The sequence below is a fragment of the Artemia sp. Qi Xiang Cuo genome, chromosome 12 (genome assembly GCF_049724085.1).
Source record: "Artemia sp. Qi Xiang Cuo chromosome 12, ASM4972408v1, whole genome shotgun sequence".
Classification (NCBI taxonomy): domain Eukaryota; kingdom Metazoa; phylum Arthropoda; class Branchiopoda; order Anostraca; family Artemiidae; genus Artemia; species Artemia sp. Qi Xiang Cuo.
This window is the reverse complement of record NC_142805.1, coordinates 26,599,497-26,617,321: the sequence shown is the minus strand read 5'-3', so window position 1 is coordinate 26,617,321 and position 17,825 is coordinate 26,599,497. Positions and strand designations below refer to the sequence as shown.

At 34.2% G+C, this 17,825-nt stretch overlaps 2 non-coding genes and 2 pseudogenes across 2 annotated transcripts; all 4 read right to left on the bottom strand.

Moving 5' to 3' along the window:
• Positions 1-964: 964 nt before the first annotated feature.
• Positions 965-1,081, bottom strand: LOC148945942 (U5 spliceosomal RNA; annotated as a pseudogene).
• Positions 1,082-2,545: 1,464 nt separating this feature from the next.
• LOC148945941 (U2 spliceosomal RNA) lies at positions 2,546-2,729 on the bottom strand. The gene has a single exon (XR_016142675.1). It is a non-coding gene; the product is annotated as a U2 spliceosomal RNA (small nuclear RNA).
• A 4,900-nt stretch (positions 2,730-7,629) lies between these two features.
• Positions 7,630-7,746, bottom strand: LOC148945940 (U5 spliceosomal RNA; annotated as a pseudogene).
• A 585-nt stretch (positions 7,747-8,331) lies between these two features.
• Positions 8,332-8,495, bottom strand: LOC148945939 (U1 spliceosomal RNA). The gene has a single exon (XR_016142648.1). It is a non-coding gene; the product is annotated as a U1 spliceosomal RNA (small nuclear RNA).
• Between the last annotated feature and the right edge of the window lie 9,330 nt (positions 8,496-17,825).

The following is a 17,825-nucleotide window of genomic DNA, read 5'->3' as shown; positions in this document are numbered from 1 at the left end:
CAGCGCGAAACGAAAAAATACAATTAATTCGAGTGCCGAATAAAAAAACAAACAAAAAAACGCGTAAAGAAAAATTGAATGTGAAAAAAAACAAAAAAAAAACTAAAATTAAAATATTAAAAAAAATAAAAAAAATCCAAAAAACTGTAAGAATTTAAACCACAGACCTAACAACAAGATAAGTGAGACATTCACCAATATCCATGATTGGCAAATAAATTTAAAGTTGACCGCAAGCTACGTATACTAGCTAATAATACACTGTTACTCACCGCTTTTTTTTTTTTGTTTTTTTCTTCGGCCACTCGCATTGATTATATTTTTTCGTTTCGCCTTGTTGTGTTTTTTCAGTATTTTCATTTGGCCTTTAAAAACCCCATTTTTGCTCGTTTTTCTTTCTTTATAGACTGGAAATACTGTTCCTCGACGAAGGAGTAATCAGGGCCCGAAGAGAATAGGAACACAAGAGTGCCTAAGACTGGGCTCGTTATTACATAAAGTCAACAATTCCGTCCACCATCCCATAGCCGCTTAATCTTAGCTTTACCGTACATTATCTGCAAAAGATAACAACAAATTGTTAGCCGGTAACTTATCAACTCAAAAGCTGTATGCAACTAGGAAAATAGCAGCACTACTCATGTCTACTTTACTATACACATAGCTTATTTAGAAAACCCTGGAAGGTGTGCCACATTTCACTATTACTTTTCCTCTTTGATATCTACTCATAATTTCAAAATTTTTTTTTTATTTTTGAAAAGGTTGACTTTTTGTTCATGATAAGACATCAATTACCTCACATTTTTCAGGGTTACTTGTCTTACCACCAATCAAGACCGTTTCCTCAGGTAGTAATCTTATTGACCTCTCATGTCATTTATGTCTCGTCAAACGCTAATACTAAGCAATCAGGCTTGTCAGATAAGTAATCTTGGAATATTAGAACATACTACAAGAGCATAGACTAGTCTGCCTTTCGGCATTCAAAAATTTGTTAAAACTCATCAAGTGCCCTTCCCCACGGTAATCTTTAGTAAAAGGCGAAAGATTAACTCAATATGAGGAGAGTCCAACGTTATAAGTCGACTTGAGCATATATAAATAAATCCTTATCGGTTTTTTAACAAGGTTTGAAAGCTACTAGGAATTCAATGTTCAATCCAGTAAATATGGGCAAAAAATTACATGATGAGAAAAAACATTGAATAAGCAGCAATTCATGGGCAACTTTTATGACTTGGTACAAAACTTACATCCGCAGAAAATAACATAAATATTCATTAATCGGGTTCAAAAATAATTGCAATGTAACTGAGTGGTGGATCAATGGCTGTAGCCAAATGCCCCCCTATTTAAATATTCCAAGAACCTTGGCGGTAGTGAAGGAATTTGTAGTTTGATATGTTGCCAACGCAATTGACTTGATGAAATGTGTGGGGACCAAGGGCATTTTACTTTTTAAGACTAGCCATTGTAATGAATCTAAATTCCAGCAATGTGATTCGATTCCTAGTTCTATCAAAAAATCAGTATTTAATAACTACAGAGTTTTTTCAAAAACAATGGCATCAACCAATAGTATATCTTTGTATGATTTTAGATTAAATTTTATAAGTATTTTAAATATATACGAGGCTCAAAGGACAATAACTTTTCAGAATGTGAGCTGGCGTCCGCGCGAACGCTGTCCCCCTTTACCAACAAGTACACTGTTGAATTACCCCCATGTGGGGTGATTAGGAGGGTCAGCCGACCAGAAATGCACAGGAAAAGGACTGACCCTGACAGTCCCCCCATAATAATGAAGGCGACTCCCCAGCCAGGTAGGTAAGTTAATTTAACATCAACATTTTATATATTTCTTTCGACCTAAATCCTGTTGCTTTTAATGTTACTCAGGACTTCAATTTACTTGTCAGATGCAGCTTTACAAAAATTTTTTACATCAATAAATCAAATCTCTAAATTATTTTTGAAAGTAGCAATGCACCATTTCATTTCCATATGAAAATATTTTTATTGTTTGAATGCAAGTTTACCTTTTTGAGAAAAGAAAATCAGGGGTTTCTCACTCTGTTATCAATATGAAAAGTCGAAACTTATTTCTGAGAACCCAGTGGCCGTTCTACTGATTATGCCAATTATTTTCTCGTTAACAACCAAAGGGGGCTTTAGTCATTGCTACTACTACTAACAACTCACAACAGAACCAAGCCCTCTGAGGTCAAAAACAATCATTTCAACAATTCTGTTCGAATCTTGGTTCAATTTAAATTACAGCATTTAATAGTTGCCTACTATTTTCGAAAAAGGTGCATGGAGACTTCAATCCAGGTTTGGGATTTTAATTTATTAATGGCGAATGGTCATTGGCTTTTTCACCATTGAAATTTCTTATATTATGAAAAAAATTTCTTGTTTTCAAATGAAAAAAAAATTATTTTCAATAAATTCAAGGGAACTACACGTGTAGTTGCTATTTTATTTGAGAGACGCATTATGGGACATTGATTAGGGTTCATGGATCTTGATATCCTCTCTAAATGAGTGCGCCGAACCCGAAAATACTACATGACCAGGCCAACATATGTAAGGAGCGTATCAAGCCACAGCATCCCTTCGATTTCCAATAGTCAGTCTAATGGTTTGAGCCCCATGGAGGCTTCGTATCAAACATTAAGCTGACTAGGAGAGATGCTTTACATTAATTCTTGGTAAAAGGTTAAGACGTAACAATTAAATAAGGATTGTCAAATGCCATATAAGATCACGAGTAAGAAAATTTGTCACAAATTTATTTATGGTTGCAATACACAAATGACTTTGAATTAACTTATCAATTTGTCTTTAGATTTTTATAAACAGCATAAACATTTCCCATAATATAAAATTTTATCTCGAAATTTACATGTTAAACGTAAAATTTGCAAAAAAAGACTTGTAAAAAATTTAAATTAAAAAACCCAAAATGAGACAAAGATAAAAAAAAAAAAACGCAACATAAAATAAAATATTTTTAAAATTGCGTTTTTTGATTTAGCTAAATTTCCCATTGAAAATATCCTGACAATTTCAACGCAGTACCCTTAGCCGTTCCTGAGGTATAGCCCTTTTGACAAAACTGAAAGCATGAAGTGTCTCTTGTTTAGTTCAAAATCCTTGCAAAAAATACCCTGAAGTTCTGTATTAACTTCTAATTTTAATTTTAAATATTTATATTAAAATTTTCTTTAACGGTACAGGTTGGCAAAGCCACGAACATCTTAACGTAGAAAAAAACATTTTCATTAAAAAATTAAATTAGAACGATATTTAACATTAGCAGTAAGTTCTGTTTTCAAGGATTTTATAGCTCTTGGAAAAAAATAAAAATAAAAAATTATTCAATCCTAAAAACGATTTCTTCGGCATTGATTCCACTTTTACGCATAACCGACCGCACTAGGAGGCGTTGAATTTTGATTTGCATTTTATGGTAATTAGTAAGCTACATTAAACTTGTTCATTATAAAGTTTTATGTACCAAAGGAGTTGCAACATTTAGGTGATTATTTTTGCTTACTGTTTTTCAAGGTTTAAATTTGTTTACTATAAGCAATGATTTGGGAAAATCCAAAAAAAAAGTATTAGGCTACATACTTAGTTACAACTCTTGATAAATAATGCTAATTATTTAATAAAAACTTATTTCATTTATATAATAAAAATTTCCGACAGTTTTTATTTCACATATTATTTTTCATTGGCTAAGAAAAGATAATTTTAGGTCTTTTCCGTTTCTCTCTCTAAGGATTCAAATTAGGCTTTCTATTTATATGTTTGAAAAAATTTTGCAACAATTTTTTAACAGAAGTTGTACTATAATGCTTTCAATTGTTGGGTAGGGGGAGATAAAGCCAAATGTAAATAAGTTGAAAATCTGCATAATCTTTTATGTTGTATAGTGTTGAAGGGATTCCAACCCCTGTTATGTTACAACCTTGAGCATAGAAAAATGTAACGCAACTATTACCCCCCACATACCCTGAAAGTTTCAACTTAACTTCCTTCACTTTTCCGTCAACATCACATATACACCCTTTTGACAACATTGGCTGCAAATAGTGTATTTGGATTTATTTAAATTTCCGACGTAAAAGCCATTTACCATTATATATCCAAATTGACAATAATGCAAGTTATGTTGTTATATTATCAGATTTGCTCAAAACATAGACACATCAACTGGATTCAAAATGAGCCAATCAAATATTACAAGAAAAATGTCCTCTCTTCCCTAACCACACCACTGGTGACGATGAATGGTGTCCCTTCGCGAAAAGTATATAGGCTAGGTCATATCCGGTACCCCCCTCCCCCCAATATATTTGTCTGATACGTTAAAACGTAACGCAATACATTTAAACAAATTTTCGATGCGTTTTTTAACCAATTTATACCCCCCTCCCCGCTCCTCCAAAGTTAAATTCTGGACACGGCCCTGGGGAGGGGAAGAGTATTCTTCATAATCAAGGGAGGTAAAGTTCTTTTTATTTCCAATTTCTTTAAAAAAAATAAGAAAAAAAAACAAGCTCCTTTTAAAAAAAAATGCCAAAAAAATACTTTTTTGAATGTGGACGGGTGACTGAGACCCGAAGCTTGCAGGACAATACCCCTCCCCTCCCCCCATTGAAGCTACTGATATTCACGGATGCTACGTGTTAATAATAAAACTTACATTGTGACATTATTGAATTTGCTCCAAAGATGGATACAAAAGCTGAATTTTAAATCACCCAAGGAAAATACACATAAACAATACGGAGAGGCTTTATCACGTAAATGATTGCTTACTTTATTTTTATTAGTATTTATCCATTTTATTTGTCATTTAATTGATTAGTTCTATAATTCTATGTTGTTATTAACAATATAGTCAGAACACTGTATTGAAGAATAAAGAGCATTCAAATATAATTTCGGTTTCATAACAGAATTTGAGTTTAAACTTACCATGAAGCCCTAAGGTTTGAACCGTAGAAAAGAGCTAAACAATCAAACAAAAGTCATATAAGGTGGACTCGAACTAGAAATACTTACTAGAAACAAAGTAGTACAAGGGAAGTTGCAGTCCAAGAGGGTTGGTAGTATGTTTTGATTTTTAAAGAGCAGAAGATCAATGTCTTATGGAGTAATGTTCTGAATGGACTTGTGCTAGTTTTCTTCAGATTTATTGAGCAATTCTTTGCCCTTTACTTTTTAGCCTAAATAAATTACGGGGTACTGATGCATTATGCAGGCATCGCTACATACTTTATCAAAAAAATCCGTCAAACTGCCATTTCATTAGCAGATATTTACTAAATAAATTGATGGCAAAGCGTGGTTTCTCAGTATTTAAACGATTGTTCTTTGGGGTTTAGGAGGGAGAAAGGTACCTAGGTTAGGTTACGTATTTAGCATGCTTTATCCCCCAGCCTCCCTAATGTGCAAATATATAGCCAAACATTGTTTCTGAACTACTATATATTCATCTTATTTTATTTTATTTCATTAAAATTAACCAAACTTGACTTCTTCTCATTGCCCGCATAATGCACCAGTACCAATTACGCGGCTATGCTATAAGGATTAAAATCCAGCAATAGTTACTTTCTAAGACGAAACTAAAGAGGAGTAAATTCAGGTTCAGGTTCAGATTCATACATTTTTATAAAAAAAAAAACAACTCATTGTTAAAAAAAGTCGCACTAAAGCAATATTAGTCTTGAAAACACGACCGGTGGGATATCATGTATGCCAATTCAACACACCAAATAAAATGAAAAAAGGGGATAACAATAATAATAACTTGGCTCAGTTTTACACCATCTAAGGGCTTAAGAAATAAACACAAGAATTGTTTCCTTCCAATCTCGTACAGGCCCATGGGCCCCTCAAAAAGTCTACTCCCTCTGGTGAAAAATTAATTTCTGCAAAATTTACGACGGTTCTGCATCAAGGCATACTATAGAAACAAGGGCCAGCCCTGACCACACCAATTCCTTGTATCAAAATATCTTACAGAATGCACTTTAATCTTCCACTAGATGAATTCATTCTTCATTGAAAGATTTTAATATATGTACCAAGGAATCAATAGTTAAGTTGTAAGAATGCCATACTTCAGACTCCCCGAATGTATCACCGACGATACAACTCTGAGATGGTAAATCACAGGGTTTTTGTGTTATTTGCATTTAGGCTCCAGGCACCTCCTTCATCACAGACTGTTTTCTCTTGATTCTAATTCTCCCGTCCCATGGAGAATTGCGTCTTGATTCTCTTCTCCCTTCACACAGACCCTTGTCTTTGAATCGCGTTCTCCCGCCAGACAGAGTATTGTGTCTAGAAACAATATAAGGAACCAAAGAGACTAAAATGTTTGATAGTATTAGTCTAGAAACCCATGGAATCCTCAAATGAAAGGATTTGCCTCTATAAGATCTCAAAACTCCTCATTTTAGAGGAACCTCCTAAACTGGAATGGAAAGAGGATAATTTCTTAAACCACATTGGCCTGACATAACATAAAGAAAGAAAAACGAGCAAAAATGGGGTTTTTAAAGGCCAAATGAAAATACTGAAAAAACACAACAAAGCGAATATTTCGAGGGGACAAACGCCTCTCTTCATCAGCGCGATACGAAAAAATATAATGAATGCGAGTGCCGAATAACAAAACAACAAATAAAAAGCGGAAAGTAAATGTGAATGTGAAAAAAAAAAAAAATAAAAAAAAAAAAAATTAAAAGATGAACAAAAATCAAAAAAAGCCAAAAAACTGTAAGTATTGAAACCAAATACCTAACAACAATAGAAGTGACACATACACCAATATCCGTGATTGGCAAAGAAATTTAAAATTGACCGCCATCGACGGTTACTAGATAATAATTAAATTTGACTTTCCGTGTTTTTTTTTTTGGTTTTTAATTCGGCCACTCGCATTGATTATATTTTTTCGTTTCGCCTTGTTGTGTTTTTTCAGTATTTTCATTTGGCCTTTAAAAACCCCATTTTTGCTCGTTTTTCTTTCTTTATGGACTGGAAATACTGGTCCTCGACGAAGGAGTAATGAGGGCCCTACGAGACTGGGGACACAAGAGCACCTAGGACTTGGCTCGTTATTGCACCGAGCCAAGAGTGCCTTCGAGCATTCCTTACCCGCTTATATAATCTTAAGCTTTGCCGGATGTAATCTGCAAAAGATAACAACAAATACTTAGCCGGTAACTTATCAACTGAAAAGCTGTATGCAACTAGGCGAATAACAACACTAATCATGTCTACTTTACTACAAACATAGCTTATTTAGAAACCCCTGGAAGGTGTGCCACATTTCACAATTACTGTCCTTTTTTGCTATCTGCCCATAATTTCACAATTTGTTTTTCATTTTTGAAAAGATTGAATTTTTGTTCATGTATGACTTCAATTATCCTGAATTTTTCAGGGTTACTTGTCTGACCACTAATCAAGACCGTTTCCTCAGGTAGTAATCCTACTGACCTCTCATGTCATTTACGTATCGTCAAACTCTAAGACTAATTAATAGGGCTTGTCTGACAAGTAATCTTGGAACATTAGAACATACTACAAGTGCATAGGCTAGTCTGCCTTTCGGCATTCAAAAATTTGTGAAGACTCATCAAGTGCCCTTCCCCACGGTAATCATTAGTAAAACGCGACAGATTAATTCAACGTGAGGAGAGTCTAACGTTCTAAGTTCACTTGATTATATATGAACAAATTCTAGTAAATCCTTATTGGTATCTCAACAAGGTTCGAAAGCTATAAGGAATTCAATGTTTAATCAAGTAAATACGGGCAAAAAAATCACATGATGATAAAAAATATTGAATAAGCAACAACTCATGGGCAACTTATATGACATGGTACAAAACCTACATCTGAAGATAATAATATTAACATTCAGTAATCAGGTTCATAAATAAGTGTAATTTAACTGAGGGGTGGATCAATGGTTGTAGCCAAAGGCCCTCCTATTTAAATATTCCAAGAACCTTGGTGGTAGTGAAGGAATTTTTAGTTTGATATGTTGCCAACGCAATTGACTCGATGAAATGTGTGGGGACCAAGGGCATTTCAGTTTTTAAGACTAGCCATTGTGACTTTATCTAAATTCCAGCAATTTCATTCAATTCAAAAATCAGTATTTAATAATTACAGAGTATTTTCAAAAACAAAATGAATCAGTAATCTGTCATTGTATGCTTTTAGATTAAAATTTATAAATATGTGACATATAAAAGAGGCTCAGAGGACAGTAACTTTTCAGAATGTGGGCAGAGGTCCGCGCGATCACAGTCCCCCTCTACCAACAATTACGCTGTTGAGTTACCCCCATTTGGGGTAATCACAGGGGTCAGCCAATCCGAAGTGCAATGGAAAGGCCTCACCCTGGGAGCCCCTCCTTTATGATCAAGGCGGCTCCCCAGCCAGGTAAGTATGTTAAGTAAACATCTAACATTTTATTAATTTCTTTCGACATAAATCCCGTTGCTTTTAATGCCACTCAGAAGCTCCAATTTACTTGCCAGATGTAGGATTACAAAAATTTTTTCCATTAATGAATCAAATCTCTAAATTATTTTTGAAAATAGCAACGCCCTATTTCATTTCTGTATGCAAACATTTTTATTGTTTGAATGCAACTTTATATTTTTGAGACAAGAGAACTAGGGGTTTCTCACTCTGTTATCAATATGAAAAGTCGAAACTTATTTCTGAGAACCCAGTGGCCGTTCTACTGATTATGCCAATTATTTTCTCGTTAACAACCAAAGGGGGCTTTAGTCATTGCTACTACTACTAACAACTCACCACAGAACCAAGCCCTCTGAGGTCAAAAACAATCATTTCAACAATTCTGTTCGAATCTTGGTTCAATTTAAATTACAGCATTTAATAGTTGCCTACTATTTTCGAAAAAGGTGCATGGGGACTTCAATCCAGGTTTGGGATTTTAATTTATTAATGGCGAATGGTCATTGGCTTTTTCACCATTGAAATTTCGTATATTATGAACAAATTTTCGTTTTTTCAGATGAAAAAAAAAATTATTTTCAATAAATTCAAGGGAACTACACGTGTAGTTGCTTTATTATTTGAGAAATGCATTATGGGTCATTGATAAGGGTTCATGGATTTTAATTTCCTTTCTAAATGAGTGCGCCGGACCCGGAGATACGACAATACCGGGCCAACATATAATGTAAGCGGAGCAGGTCCAAGTGTACACTTGGTTTCCAAAAGTCAGTCCAATGTCTTAGGCCCCAGTTAGAGACCACGTGAGACATTCAGTCGTCTAGAAGAGATATAATACTCAAGTTCTTGGTCAGCGATCGAGACGCGACAGATACACAAGTTTTGTCAAATTGTATATAAGATCACGAGTAAGAAAATTTGTCACAAATTTAATTACAGTTGCAATGCACAAATGATTCTGAATTAAATTAACACTTTGTCTTTAGATTTTTATAAACAGTATAAACATTTCCCATAATATAAAAGTTTATCTCGAAATTTTAATGGTAAACATAAAATTTGCCAAACAATACTTGTAAAAAATTGTAATAAAAAAACCAAAAATCAGACAAAGATAAAAAAAAAAAAACGAAAAAGAAAATTAAATAATTTGAAAATGGTGTATTTTGATTTAGCTCAATTTCCCATTGAACATGTCCTGACAATTTCAACGTAGTACCCTTAGCCGTTCCTGAGGTATCGCCCTTTTGACAAAACTGAAAGCATGAAGTGTCTCTTGTTTAGTTTAAAATCCCCGCAAAAAATACCCTGAAGTTCTGTATTAACTTCGAATTTTAATTTTAAATTTTTATATTAAAAATTTTTTTAGCGTTACACGTTGACAAAGTCGTGAGCATGTTACAGTAGAAAAAAACATTTTCATAGAAACTTAGATTAGAACGATTTGTAAAATTAGCATAAGGTTCTGTGTTAAAGTATTTTAAAGCTGTTGGAAAAAAATAAAAATAAAAAATTATTAAAGTATAAAAACTATTACTTCAGTATTGGTTTCACCAGTAAGCATAATCGACCGATCGATAAAATGTGTTCGATGGGATCGAATTACCTTTTAATTTTTAATTTACGCCAAACTTGTACATTATAATGTTCTATTTAACCAATTAAATGCACAATTTTGGTTAATATTTTTTATTACTGTTTTTAAAGTTTTAACTTTGTTTACTATAAGAAATGATTTGGGACAATCCAAAAAAAAAGTATTAGGATACATACTTATTTACAACTCTTGCTAAATAATGCAAACTATTTAATAGAAACTTATTTCATTTATATAATAAAAAATTCCTACAGTTTTTATTTCACATATTATTTTTCATTGGTTAATAAAAGATAATTTTAGGTTTTTTCCGTTTCTCTCTATAAGGATTCAAATTAGGCTTTCTATTTATATGTTTGACAACATTTTGCAACAATTTTTTAACAAAAGTTGTACTATAATGCTTTCAATTGATGGGTAGGGGGAGATAAAGCCAAATGTAAATAAGTTGAAAATCTGCATAATCTTTTATGTTGTATAGGGTTGAAGGGATTCCAGCCCCTATAATGTTACAACCTTGAGCATAGAAAAATGTGACGCAACTATTACCCCCCACATACCCTGAAAGTTTCAACTTAACTTCCTTAACTTTTCCGTAAACATCACATATACACCCTTTTGACAACATTGGATGCAGATAGTGTATTGGGATTCATTTAAATTTCCGGCGTAAAAGCCATTTACCTTGATATATCCAAATTGACAATAATGCAAGTTATGTTGTTATATTATCAGATTTGCTCAAAACATAGACACACAAACTGGATTCAAAATGAGCCGAGCAAATATTACAAGAAAAATGTCCTCTCTTCCCCAACGACACCACTGGTGACGATGAATGGTGTCAATTCAAGAAAATTATAGATGCTAGGTAATATCCCGTGCCCCCCTCCCCCCAACATTTTTGTCTGATACGTTAAAACGTAACACAATAGATTTAAACAGATTTTCGATGCGTTTTTTAACCATTTTCTACCCCCCCCTCCCCCCTCCTCCACATTGAAATTCTGGACCCGGCCCGGGGGAGGGGAAGAGTATTCTTCATAATCAAGGGAGGTACAGTTCTTTTTTTTTCCAATTTCTTTAACAAAAATACGAAACAAAACCAAGCTCCTTTTCAATAATAATGCCACAAAAAAACTTTGTTGAATCTGGAAGGGGGAATGAGAACATACTATTGCAGGAAAATAATCCTCCCCCCCCCCCCCCATTGAAGCTACTGATATTCACGGATGCTACTTGTTAATAATAAAACTTACATTGTGACATTATTGAATTTGCTCCAAAGATGGACACAAAAGCTTAATTTTTAATCACCCAATCAAAATACACAGAAACAATACAGAGAGGCTTCATAAGGTAAATGATTACTTACTTTATTTGTATTATTATTTATCCTTTTTATTTGTCATTTACTTGATTAGTTTTATAATTCAATCTTGTTATTAACTATGTAGCCAGAACACTGTATTGAAGAATAGATGGCACTCAAGCATAAGTTAAGTTTCATAGCATAATTTGAGTTTAAACTTACCAAGGAGCCCTATGGTTTGATCCATAGAAAAGAGATAAAAAATGAAACAAAAGTCCTATAAGGTGGACTCGAACTAGAAATACTTAGCAGAAGCAAAGTAGTACAAGGGAAGTTGCATTCCAAGATGGTTGGTAGTATGTTTTGATTTTTAAAGAGCAGAAGATCAATGTCTTATGGAGTAATGTTCTGTATGGACTTGTGCTAGTTTTCTTCAGATTTCTTGAGCAATGCTTTGCCCTTTACTTTTTAGCCTAAATAAATTACGGGGTACTGATGCATTATGCAGGCATTGCTATATACTTTATCAAAGAAATCCGTCAAACTGCCATTTCATTAGCAGACATTTACTAGATAAATTGATGGCAAAGCGTGTTTTCTCAGTATTTAAACGATTGTTCTTTGGGGTCTAGTAGGGAGAAAGGTACCGAGGTTAGGTTACGTATTTAGCAAGCTTTACCCCTCAGCCTCCCTAATGTGCAAATATATAGCCAAATATTGTTTCTAAACTACTATATATTCATCTTATTTTACTTTATTTCATTAGCATTAACCAAACTTGACTTCTTCTCGGTGCCAGCATAATGCACAAGTACAAATAACGCTGTAAGTATAAAAAAACAAGAAATAGTTACTTTTTAATACTAAACGAAAGAGGAGTAAATTCATGTTCAGGTTAATAAATTTTTATAAAAAAAAAAACAACTCAATGTTACAACAAGTCACACTAAAGCAAGAAGAGGCTTGAAAAAACGACCGGTTGGATATCATGTATGCCAATTCAACACACCAAATAAAATGAAAAAAGGGGATAACAATAATAATAACTTGGCTCGCTTTTACACCATCTAAGGGCTTAAGAAATAAACACAAGAATTGTTTCCTTCCAATCTCGTACAGGCCCATGGGCCCCACACAAAGTCTTCTTCCTCTGGAGAAAAATAGATTTCTGTAAAATTTAGGACGGTTCTGCAGCAAGTCCTGCTATACAAACCAGGGCCGGCCCTGACCACGCCAATTCCTTGTACCAAAATATCTTACAGAATGCACTTTAATCTTCCACTAGATGAATTCATTCTTCATTGAAAGATTTTAATATATGTACCAAGGAATCAATAGTTAAGTTGTAAGAATGCCATACTTCAGACTCCCCGAATGTATCACCGAAGATACAACTCTGAGATGGTAAATCACAGGGTTCTTGTGTTATTTGCATTTAGGCTCCAGGCACCTCCTTCATCACAGACTGTTTTCTCTTGATTCTAATTCTCCCTTCACATGGAGAATTGCGTCTTGATTCTCTTTTCCCTTCACACAGACCCTTGTCTTTGAATCGAGTTCTCGCCCCAGACAGAGTATTGTGTCTAGAAACAATATAAGGAACCAAAGACACTGAAATCTTTGATATTATTGGGCTAGAAACCCATGGAATCCCCAAATGAAAGGATTTGGCCCTATAAGATCTCAAAGCTCCTCATTCTAGACTAACCTCCTAAAATGCAATGGAAAAAGAATGATTTCTTCAACAACATCGGCCTGACATACCGCAAAGAGAGAAAAACGAACACTAATGGGGTTTTTAAGGGCAAAATGAAAATACTCACAAAATACAACAAAGCGAATATTTCGAGGGGACAAACGCCTCTCTTCATCAGCGCGATACGAAAAAATACAATGAATGCGAGTGCCGAAGAACAAACCAATTGATATTGAATAACCATACTTGATAAATTCAAGTCAAAATCACCGGACTCGGTGGAGGGCGACGGCCGAGTCCGACGACGTAACAGATATAGCCGGGAGTTAAAACTCAAGATGTTATTTAGCTTTACAGTCGAAAAGCGATAGACTAAACTTGTAAAACCTACCCCTTGGCTTCTTTAACCGCCGTATGGCCTGTTCCGCGATGACGTTTAGGTGCTCGGTATCCACGGCCACCGCCCCGTCTTGATGCAACCTCTTGCCCAAAATACTTGATAAATTCAAGTCAAAAAATTAGCTTAGGCCTAGTCGAAATCTACGTATGTAGGTATAATTTATTAAATATTTAATATATAGAGATGGTATTTTGGTTGGGCTAGGTAAGGTTAGGTATTTAATATAAAGCGTTCTGTGTGCCCCCCTCCTACAATTATTATTTGCTGTAGTTTTCATAAATTGTGTTCCTAAAGTATTGTATTTTTATCATATTTTTGTATATTTCATTAGGATTAACTTAACTTCACTTCTCTAGTGTGTACCATATACGACGACGCAAGTATTCTTTATTCGATAATTAAGCGTAAATAGTTTACTACATGGGTATATTTTCAATATGGGAAAAATTTTTTAAAAATGAAAATAGCTATAGAATTTTTTTTTAACCGTATCTTGGATGCTTAAGGATTCCACCCTTGTCAAAATAACATGTCCTTAAGAACAGCTGAACTAGGTGAAAAATAATATTCTCAGCTTTCCCTCTCCAGTAGAATTAATGCTGCGTGGCACAACAACCAAATTCAAAATATATATCGTCAGAAATATTGGTCTTTGATGAGTGTATCGCAGATATGATTAACATCCTTTAGGGAAGATTAGAAAAATTCTATAAACCATATCATAATGTTTCAAGATAGGTTTGCTGGATATCATTGATTAAACTTTATAAGCTATGCTTGGTATGATTGATAAAACTTTAGCTTATCGAGGGGGAGGAAAAGGGTTAGGTGGTGATAGCCCTCCTAACATACGGAATAATTCGGGGTACTTATAGATATAGCGTTATTATTTACTTTCATTGGAGAAAACTTCGTTTTTTTATCTTATGAAAAATAGAAATACTGTATTCACTAGGCCTTGAAATGAAGGTCAATTTTGATGGATACGCTCTGATATAACCCATCAACAGCTAGGAGCGACAGAAAATTTGCCTGATTTTCGGAAAGGGAGGAACACCCTCAAAAAGTCAAGAGAGATAAATGAAAATCACACCGTCAGCTTTAGCGTATTGACCAAAATGACTGGAGGGCAACTAGCACCCTCCAGGCCCTTTCCCTCCATAGAAATCCGATAAAATTTTTTAGATAGTCATTTGATTCAACATATTTGAAGGGTCTGGTAAGGGCCTTTGGAGATTTTGAGATATATGACCTCCAATAGTCCATGGGGAAAGATTTATAAGTTTTGCAATTTGTCCGTTGTTCAAATATAGTATTTGTTATTTGGAAATATAAGCAAGCTTCTTGGGAAAATTTTCTGTTGAAGGGAAGGATTTTCAATGGTGTCAATTTTCTGTGGGGAGTAATGTCCAGGAGAAATTTTCCATGGGAAAACGAGACGGGGACATTTCTTGTTTTTTCAACTGAAAGTTAGGAGCAACATTAAAAACTACAACGAACAGAAAATATTTCATGTATGAGTGGGGTTGCCCTCTCCCTAACACTGTACTCTTTACAGTAAAGTTTGAGACTTTTTACCGTAATGCTCAAATGCAATGACTGTTGTCTTTCAATAAGAAATATTTTATAAGAAATTTAAGACATTAGCGTAAAAAGAGAGGGTTGAGGGGGGGGGCCGTCAAACCTTGAATAAGTTATGTTTTTTTAATTCGGCTACTAAATTACAGTTTAAAAAACTTGTTTTTGTTTATTTGATAATAAGAAAAGATCCAAAATATACAAATGACAATATTCGAGATGACAATTACGCTGGTTATCAACAGAATATCAGAGGAAATAACAAGAGGCTGAATCTTTCCTAAAAACGAGAAATACTACAGCTTAGAAATACAAATACCAATGCAACAAAATAAATAAAAATCATTGAGCTTTTGTTTTTAGAAGTAGAATATATATATATATATATATATATATATATATATATATATATATATATATATATATATATATATATATATATAACCTATAGGCTAGGTAATATATTCGTCCCTACACGGTTCATATATTCGTTAGCCTATATTCGTCCCTGCACGGTTCATATATTCGTTCTAATTGAATATATAGAAGATAAAAACCTAACTTTAAATGCTGTATCCTTCCAACTATAAATTTGAGATTTGCTCGTAGAAAAAAACATGGAAAATATATTCAGCCTAAAAAAAAAAACATCCCAGTACACCTTTCCATTAGTCCAGTAGAAACAAATACACAAAATTGCTCTCTAAGAGTAGAGTTACCTATAGAAATTTGCAAAGGAGAGGACCTTTTCCCATGGCACTTCACTCGTCTCCTCTTCTATCCCTACCACTCCACGAATAAAGCAACGTTTACTGTCCACTCCAAACACTGGCGTTTACCTGGGCTGGAAAATTATGGTTCCGATTTCATTTGATGAAATCTAAAGGTGTTTTACGAGCCAGTGCCCCTTACGAGCCTGCACCTAGGGCAGGCAGCCCCCCCGGAGATCCACCCCTGAGTAATTATTTAATATCTACTTGCCCCTCCCGCATCAAGACTCCCTGAATGTTACGATTTTGATAAACCCAGAAAACGTAGGGTCTTATGAATTACAACGCTGCTGAGCTGTAGATACATTATGAATCCCATAGAAGCTTGTAATGCATTGAGAAATACATCTTTGTCAAGTTTTTTGCTAACGGACTAATTTTGAAGCTGTGACTGTAGCAAAGATAAAAACCTCCTAAAAGAAAACAGAAGAATGAATTTAAGCAAATGTACCTCTTTCCGCATTAAAAATGTTTATATTATTTTTTTAATACTTGTTACATCGCTTTTATCAAAACTATCGCATATATAAGGCTTAAAGAAAAATCTACAATATGAAAGACAATATTAAAACTTAAGAGTTTAAAATTTTGATACACAAAACATTTCTTTCTGTTTTATTTGTATTTATCAGTCTTTTTTTGATAAGCAGGTATAAATTAATATTGCAATTCTACAGATTCCCAAATTAATCTCAAATCATAACAATAATAATTTTTGAAGGGCTTCAGTTAAATGCATGTGGGTACTTCCATCTGCTCAAATGAAGCTCATTAGTAGGGATTCATTTATTTTAAGAATTCAGGGATTTCCCGAAGATAAGGTGTTTTCCGAAAATCAAGATTACTACCTCCGGTGACTTTACGAGATTTAGTAATGGCTCTGGTAATTTTCTTCGATAATCTTGCGCTATTATTATTTTTAAATTGGTTTGTAAACCACATGATTGATTAAGCTGAGGTGAAATACCAAGTGACTCATATTTTTTTTTCGTTATTTCTAAAGGGTGGCGTTCAAGGAACTTAACAATCTCAAGAAACCAGGGAGCTCAGTCTCAAGGGGCTCTCGTATAAGGAACCAGGGAAATAAGATTCATCAACACTTGTCTGATATGTCAGCTTAGACTTGACCCACCACAATTTTCTGGAAGTAAAATAGATATATAAGAAATTGACGACATTTGAGTCGTCTTGTTCAGAGCTAAAGTTTACCCCCAAGGATACCAACTACGGCAGGAGGGTCAAAACCGTTCATAAGCAAATGAAACTCAATTTGAGGACAAAAGAGAAGTATTGGGGTTATTATTTTCAACAGAAACATAGAATAAAGATAGAACAAGAAAAGATTTTGAGAAGTAAAGACAAAGAAAAGTATAATAGTAGTTAAAAACATAAAAAGGCTTTTCATGTCCAGTAACAGGATTTTAGGTAACAATTTAAGTCTTTGCCTGGAATTCCGGTTTTAGGTAGGCCTATAGATTCTCTACTTTCTTGAGCAGTTGACGGCCTTTGAAAAACATAATGTCTTAGCTCAGGGTGCCCAACGTGTCTTTTTGGTGTAAAGCTTATCATTATTAACCACCAATTTCTGGTGATTTTTGTGAAATACTGGTGATTTCTGGTGACTTTCATGGTGAAAAACTGATGATTTTTATTTGGTTGTGGTGACGACCCTGCAATTTACGGTGTCACCCCTAGTGACTATCCCTAGTAAACATTACTTTACATACCAGAATATTTCACTACTCTCTTGTTCGTTAATTTTCAAATAAGAAAAAAACCTGACAACTTGTCACCTCAAGGGATTTATAACCAGATTCGCCTGATAATAATACCGCCGATTGAATTTTTCTTGGTTAATGATTTGAATCCTACAGTTATGGACTTTGTCTCAAATCTAGTGATTCCTTCTGACGAAGTGCGAAAATTCAAGCGACTAAATC